This window comes from Pinus tabuliformis, chromosome X, assembly GCF_031772625.1.
Source record: "Pinus tabuliformis cultivar Carrire ecotype Pingquan chromosome X, CPIR1, whole genome shotgun sequence".
Taxonomy (NCBI): Eukaryota; Viridiplantae; Streptophyta; class Pinopsida; order Pinales; family Pinaceae; genus Pinus; species Pinus tabuliformis.
In genome coordinates this window covers 319569737-319578778 of record NC_142308.1, presented here as the reverse complement: position 1 = coordinate 319578778, position 9042 = coordinate 319569737, and positions in this window count along the sequence as shown.

The following is a 9042-nucleotide window of genomic DNA, read 5'->3' as shown; positions in this document are numbered from 1 at the left end:
TAGCATAGATTCATGGTTTAATCATTCATTTGCTTAAATAGCTTCATTTCCATTACAACAGTGTAGTGCATAGATTCATGGTTTAATGGTTCATTTTCTTAAGTAGCTACATTTCCATTACAACGGTGTAGCATAGATTGGTTATGTTTTAGTTTTCTTCCATTTGTGCCCTCTTTCAATTTGCAGGTTAGCAAGGAGAAAAATATCACCATAATGTTGTCAGCAGGTGTCTCGGCCTCACCTCCTCCCTCTGGGACCATCATTTGAGGAAGAGACTCTTCAGAAACCCCAAAAACACAGATTTCTAGTTCTCTCATGAGCTTTGGAGTTTTTCATCTTATTCAGTACTTGTTTCATTTCCTTTAGCACTTTCTTCATACATAGTATATGCGGAAGCCAATAAATCATGTTTTAATCAGATTATAACCATAGATCTCCTTATCGTCTGATCCATAACAAACCTACCCAATCACTGTTAATTGCGTGTCGAATATTCATTTCAACGTTTGACTTTAGACACTCCAAACCCCCACCGTTGATCTGTTTTGCTTGAACCAACAGTTATCCTGTCACCCACTCGTCAACTAGCTTGGATGATCTCCACTTTTGATCAATCCCGCATGACCCAATGGCTATTGCATAATCTCACATGAATTATTGCACAACCGATACCCTACCGAGGGCACGCGAGAAAAGTGGTTTTCCCATGCTACGTGTCACTCACTTAGGCTAATCACGTGAAATTTAGAAATATAGCTTATAGCTCTTAGGGTGCAGGAGATACTGCTTACCACCTATATTCATTTCAACGTTTGAATTTAGGTGCTCCAAATCTCCAGTGTCGATCTGTTTTGCTTGATCCAATGGCTCTCGCGTCACCCGATTGCCAACTAGCTTGGCCGATCTCCACCGTTGATCAATCCCACATGATCCAATGGCTATTGCCCAATCTCGCAGGAATTCTTGCACGGATGATATCCGCTCGAGAGCACATGAGAAAAGTGGTTTTCTCATGCTATGTGTCATTCACTTAGGCTAACCGCGTAAAATTTAGGAATTCCTCTTATAGCTTTGAGGGCATGCGAGAAACTGCTTACCACCTACGAAAACCTACTCCATCATTCCGCACGTTTTCCCCCTTCTACCGACACATGACTTGATGTGGTCCATCCATCTATTCACTTAATATGCGCGATAAGATCTCTTACACTCATCTCCTATTAATCATATTCGTTGATCGATCCATCCATCTATTCACTTAATCCCTGCGATAAGATCTTCGCCGCTCATCTTCCATTAATCTTGTTCGTCCATCCATTCACGTAATCTCCTGCGATAAGATCTTTGCCACTCATCTTACGTTAACACTGTTTCTGCCCAATCCAACGATTCCTATGCACTGCTACTTCATTATTTCTTCCTTTCGTTGATTTCGATCTTCGATTTCTCTTCTGCTTGACTCTTTCCTGAACTTTGTTCTACGTATCATTTAAACGTTGCCACTTCATAGACCTTCTGGCCATCCTCAACCACCTTCCATCCACCTATCACGTCTACAAGAACACTTAAATTGCATGCTTGATTTTACCAAAAAATCCAGAAAAGAGTGAAAATAGATTTAGTTTAGTTTCTTACACATTACTTTGGTTGGTTCTCTTTACTTCTATAACTTAGATAGCAGCATTAGGATAGTGCTGATTTAGCAATTCTCCTTAGCATAGTCGTTTAAATGGTTAATTAGGATATTGTTTGATTTAGTATGACATGTTGTTTTCTTCATTACTGCAGTAGAGTAGCTCTCTTAGAATAGATTTGCTCTTCTTCCATCAAGGAATCAAGCTTCTTCTGACCCTATAGAAGTCTAGCTTAGAACCCCTAGGGTCTCTCACTAGATGAACAATGACAATAGGTAGGACCTTTACTTCTACTTGTGCATATAGAAATGTCACCTCCAAGTTTGTACGAACCCTGGGTTGATAAGTAAAGCTGGTAGCCCAGGAGTTACACCATCCTTGTTGCAATACTGGTGCTCATCACTTTTTGGTGCTATTGTTGGGAAGGTGTCTGAGTAGAATGTGATTATGGCTTTCTTTTCTTCTATTTCTAGTCTCCAAATTTTTTCCATTAGTTTATTTCTAAAAAATTAATCTAGTAGCTTCCTTTCTTTCAGATGTCATTATCTACTTTCCTTTCCATTCTGCAAGTAGAATTTGAATTCAGCAAGTAGTTTTTTTGTCAATAGTTTTCATTCAATCATCAATTTCATTATTGCAAAGTACTTCCCAACTTAAAAAAATATTATGAAATCGAACCCAAAAATATTTCCTTTCATGCCTCGTAGGAGTAGGGACAATTTATGGAAATTCTTTCCAAATTCCTCCACTGCATCCAACAGCCAACCTTCTCTCTTCTTCGGTGGTTGTGAATTGGAGGAACCTTTAGGTGAGCAATGAAGAACTTATAGCGGAAGAAGAAGAAGAGGAACCCATTCCTACTGAACCAATGGCTGAAAACTGAAATGACATAGGAAATAGAGAGAGAATTGTGGGTGCCTTCCCCATCAGGGAAACCAATGGGGACACTAAGATGAAGAATATAAGCCCCTCTACTCTACCTCATTTCCATGGCCCGACCACAGAGGGTCCTGACACATTCTTATTTGAGTTTGTTGTCATATACCGAACCTATGACTATATTGATAATGAGAAAAAGTTAAAATTGTTTCCATCTACCCTCAAGGATGTAGCATGGCGCTAGTTCATGGGTTTACCTGGAGATAACATCTCAACTTGGGCTCAGATGTAGTAAGATTTTAACCAAAAATATAGGGACTACTGTAGGTAAAAGGATACTAAAGAGGAGATTTTTAGGATGACCATGGGCCAGGATGAATCCTTAGAAGACTACGAAGAAAGATTCTAGCTCAGTTGCAGAAGGGCCAGGTGCACACTTGACCCTAAGTCACTAAAGCTGGCCTTGCTCATAGGAGTGAGGGAACATATTCTGGATACCTTATGTCTGTTAGTAGGAGATATCTACCTCTTGAAGACTGTCTTTAGAAGCCACTCTAGGGCAGCCAGGAAAAAGGGTAGGAGTAGTCAACCTAGGGCCAGTACATCATCTTCCAACTCATCCATCAAGGGTGAAATTGGAAATATGTTGGAATATTTCAAAAGTGAGATGTTGCAAACCTTTGCCTTGCAATTAGACACCATGAACATCAAAAGAGCATTGACGATCTTTTGTCCTAGATGCACCAGGAGGCATCATAGGAATGAATTGTTGGAAATGATACTGAGAGGGGGGTGAATCATTATTATCAGATCAATAATTTTGTTTCCTAAACAGGTTTATATATGCCACTTCAGTGAAGTGAACTAGCATGTACATGGAACTGTAATTAAAGAAACCAACGTATATGCACAAAATTGGTGATTTAGAAAATTTATCATGTGTTGAGCTTAAACCAGTATATCAGAGATTTATTAGACAATGCAGTGAAAGAAGAATAAAGAATCACACATAAGCAACACACATGAACACCAAGATTTAAGGTGGAAACCCAATGTGGGTAAAAACCACCTGCTCTTGTCGTCTCTATCTTCTTTCAATAATAAGAAAATATGTTTACAATCTTGTACTGGTGCAGACTCATAGCAGTACGCAGGCTTCTACCTGCAGAAGGTTACAACCTTCTCTCATTCTCTAGATTCTACTTGAAGGGAGCTAAAATCCCCTGGCTCATGTAGTAACCAATATGTTTACTAGTACATAGGTGCCAGCTTACAGAAAGCTCCACTCTTCCACCAGGGACCATGTTTCATGAATTTTTAGACTAGATACTTCTGAATCATAACACCACAATATGAAGGCCACGTTTCATCAAATTTTCACACTAGACCCATAAAATCTTTTAAACTTGAACTGCATCAACCAATATTCAGTTAATTTGAACAATCAGATCACTGACACTAGAACATTGTACTGAACCTAGAACCCTGCATCATCATTCAGAACCAGTTGTAACCTCAAAATCATGTATTACAATGTATGCACTACTTGGCTGCACCCAAAGTGCATGTATATGCTACTTCTGTTAATTTAACCTGCGTATACCTTCAAAAAATACTGCGTGTATACACTCTTTGGCCGAGAAGAGCCTACGTACAGATTTTCAAATATTGACTTAGAACTTTGCTGCAATTCCAGATTTCAGACAAACCCATATCTTGATGGATAACGAGTAAAACAAGTGCAAAACATTAGATCTAGTTTAACCCAATATCAGATCATTCAAGAATAAGATATTTCATGTCTCGTGAACCTGATCCAACATTAAACTCAAGGGGCACATAAATATTTCAAAACTAGTCCTAAACACAACCCTGCAACATAAAATATACTTTAGATAGAAGTATTCCTTAGAATCTTATTGTTTGCGACCTTGGCCTAATGATCTTCTCCCCCTTATATACTCTTTGTCCTTTCTCAATACCTTAGAACAAAACCAGTTAGGACCAATACCTTGGACCAAATACCTAGGGTCAATAACTTGGACCAAGTACCTCGGACCAAATACCTTGGATCAAAATACCTTGGACCAAAAACTTAGTTTCCCAATATGTATGTGCTTTTCCTCTTGTGAAAGTGTGTGTATATGTTATACTTTTCTTTTGTTCTGTTAACCTGCGTGTATACGCTTTTTGGACAAAGTGAACCAACGTATACCTCTCTTTCTTCATTCTTTGGAGTTTGATCTGTAATCCTTTGCTCTTGACTTGCTGCACTGTGAACTGTCATCTGAGTGAGTTGCCATCAAGGACAACAAATGTATCATAATGCCAACAATCTCCCCCTTTGGTCTGGATGGCAACAACAACACCAAGACACTCTCCCCCTTTGACATCTAGGGAAAAGGGTGAACCAAGATATTCTCTCCCTTTGACATAGATTACGTTGTCCATGCTTCCCCTGAGTACATGCTGAATTTACTGATTGAGCTCCCCTTTTTTCATGCTGAGATGCATTGAAAACTATCCATGCTCCCCCTGAGCACATGCAAAGTCTACAAAAATATTCTCCACAGGACTCTATAACTCAACTCTGTAAGTATGAACTTCCTGTCACCAATGACTCATACATACATCCATCCCCCAATCAAGTGGGGATATAACAAATTTGACTCATACACCCAACCAAGTGCGGATATACAAATTGTTTATATATGACAGAAATAATAAATATTACGTCACCCATCCAATGCAAAGTGGGGATACAAATTACATCATTTGTCCAAGAGGACTCATTCAAATGTATGAGAAGACATATCACACCCTAGACTTTTACATGACTTAAGTAACAAATGTTATAAATATATGAAGCCATAGCTGGACTCAGAAACCATAATGCCAACAATTTTGAATGTACATACAGGCTAATTCTCCCCCCGAACTTGTGCTACATGTGCATTGTTAACAAGTCAATGATTAAGGAATTTTTGTCAGTCAAATAAAAATTAATGAACAAAGCATATCGATGGACAGTAATCATTAATATCAGACAGAGCACCCATATTGGAGCCTGCACCACTGTTTTTCCTATCTGACAAACATAAATTCTCCTTGACCCACAGAAACCCACGTGTGTACATGAATATACTTCATGAAACACGTGTATAATAACCATTCTCTAAAAAAATTGGATTTAACAGTAGGATGCTGCAACAACTACTCTCAGGTTTTGTCTGAAATATTCAAATGTTTCTCTGGGCAGAGGTTTAGTGAATATATCAGTAACCTTTTCTTTCGAGGGATCATACTCCAATTTGACCTTTTGTTCAAGCACTTGTTCACGTAGAAAATGGTACTTGATGGGTATGTGTGTTAGGAAACCAGCTCACAAAAACATAGAAAAGATATATCAATGCCTTAGAAATAAGCCTCTTCAAGGGGGCAACCTCCTTTACATTACACAAATGAACAATTCTTTGATGATACAAATGACAAGCCCTCCTTTCTATATATAGGAGTCTAAGGGGTCATAATATAATCAAAGCCGACATAACAATAATAATGTAAGCGCACAATAATAACAATAGTGGGCTTCAACGCTTGAGTAGTTCTTGATGCTTCTGTACAAAATTATTGTCCTCCCATGTGGAATCTTCAGTGGGTAAGTTCTTCCACTTGATGAGATACTCTGAAATTGATCGATTTCATAGCTGTCAGGTTCTTGTTTCTATGAATTCTCTAGGTTCCAATATGATTTTTCCTTCCTTGTAAAGTTCTGGCAATATTGTTTGAACTGGGATCTTCTGCAAATTTTGAATGAGTGGCCACACTTCTTCATCCTTTTTCCATTCATCCATTGCTTCATGTATCCAATCTGGTTGGATAATAGAAATAGCACAAAACAATGCTTCCACATCCTCATCCTTTCTTGAGAGTGCATCTGCAACAACATTTTGCTTCCCTTTTTTGTAGATGATTTCAAAGTCATAACCCAACATATTTGTGACCTATTTTTTCTGTTCTTATAAAGATAATATTTGTTCTAAAAAGCATTTAAGACTATCATGATCCATTTTTACCTTGAAGTGTCTTCCCATTAGGTAAGGTTGCCATTTCTTAAGTGCATGTAATATTGCCAACATTTCCTTCTCATAAATTTCTTGCTTGAGATGTAGCTGTAAAAATACCCAATCGCCTACATCAAAACTTCTTTCAATGTGATGTTGATCTGCCTGTCATTTCATTCGATTCTGCACCAAAGTGGCATTATCCTTTAAAAGTTGGAGAAATTGTTGTTGAAGCTTGATGTGATCTTTCACTGCTTGAATATTTTTCTTCTTGATATGTCCTTCTCTCTTGAGAGTTTGAGGAGTGGTAATTTCTCTGAATGCATTACAAGATATGGTCAGATTCATTTCTTGGTGCTTGATGTCATCTTTCACTTCTTCAACATTTTTCTTCTTGATATGTCCTTCTATCTTGATAGTTTGAGGAGTGGTAATTCTAACCACTGCATTGAAATATATGGTCAGATTCTTTTCTTCTTTCTCGATGTGATATTTCACTTCTTGAACCTTTTTCTTCTTAATGTGTCCTTCCATCTTGAGGGTTTGAGGAGTGGTAATTCTTGCCAATGTTGTACAAGATATGGTCGGATTCATTTCTTCTTTCTCTGGGTTTGGTTCCTGGTGTATATCCTCTTCTTTTGATGTTTCTTGATCCTTTTCTTCCTCCTCTTCATAATCTATGTAAAATAATTTCTTCTCAACACACTTATGACCTTTAGTGTATTTTTTATCACAGTTGTAACAAGTCTCTTTTGCTCTTTTTTCTTCCAATTGTTCTGGTTTCAACCTTGGAGGTTGTGGAAGGATAGGAGAAACAATAATTCCATCTTTATAGTTGTGAGGGGTAGACTTCCTTGTTGCCATAATTTTTGTTTGCACTTTTCTTGCCCTCTCCAATGAATTAGGTTCCCAATGACTAACCTCATGTTGAATGTTATTATTTAATGTTCCTATGGAGACATCAATCCTCTGCTTCTCTGGAATATCATTTTCCCTTATATTCAATTTTTGAAAGTCCTCAATGTTCTCTGCCATTGAAAACTTTTGTTTGAGATTTATCAATAGGCTAAAGCAGGCGTTTCTCTTTGTATCCTCATAATGTGCTATCATTTCCTCCATGAAAATTAACCACATAACAAGTGGTTTACGAGAACAAAGCCCTCTATACCATAAAAATTGACCCGGTTCTAAATAATTAGATGCAATACATACCTTTTGTAATAGTGGTACTCCATGTAGATCAAAATATTTCTCCATCTACATTATACAATTTACTGGATCCTTGCCATCAAACTTCCTCATCTTGCTTTTTCTTGATTTTAGGAGTTCGATCTTGAAATGATTGTAACTCTGTAATTTTAGATCTCCAGATTCTGAAATTTTGTGCTCTAGTAGCCCTCTGAGTCCTCTTTCTAACCCTGAAAGTCTGATCAAGGTTGGATTCTGTAAGGAAGTTTTATGTCAAATCTCACATGATGACCTGATGTTATAAGACAAATTGACCTCCTAATCAACTCACAGGTGAAAGACAAGATGACTAAAGCAATGACCACAATTGCAGACCTAGAATCCACACTAACGCTCTCTATACACTAATAACCTACTTTATAAAGCTTGTTAACAAGCATAAAGGAGCGTTAGTCACCCTACTAACTCTTGTTTTTAGACTAGGAGGAGCGTTGGTGAACTTAAGTGATGTTCGAAAGGTTATGCCAACGAATCTGCCCATAAATATCTAGATATTAAATACCTAAATTTGTGCAAGAAAAGCAAGGAAACTCCAAAAATCAAGATATTTGGAAAAATTCTATTCTGAGAATGAAGGCAAATGGGAAAAAGCTTGTAAACAAGGTTGGTTCATGGTTTTTTTCCCTAATGAACTCTATATGGAGCTTGGTAACCCTAATTCGATCGCTATATAAGCAACGAGAGGGCCATTTCAAAGGGGATCGGAGCATTTGGAAGGATATCCCATAGAGTTGTTGTGAACTGTCATATTCTTGAAGGAGCTAGCTGAAAGAAGGAGAGAGAGAGTAAGAAGGGGTAAGAAGGCTGATACAACGAATTATTGTAATCACTCTTCCATTCTGAATATAGAATTGCAGTTGTGTTCCCTGCTCCAAAGTGTCGGTGATATTGTGCATTTATTTGTTCATTCTGATGCTTGTCGAGTTGAGTAGTTAAGTTATACATTTATACATGTTTGTTACGAATTCTTACATTTATTTTTAGAAGTGTATACTATGATTGGTTTGCCTTATCCTTTGTGAAGGAATTGTCTTGGAGCTGGCTTAGAAGGAATTCTTCTTACCGCACAGAGATCCCCAAGCGAATCTAGAAGGAACCAAAGGTGATCCTCTTTCCATACCTTGTCAATTTATGTTTGATAGATGAACATGTGTGTAACAGGTAGCTTTTGCAGATAATCCTACAGTCTGTTGAAGGTCCCAGGAAGAACTTTGAGT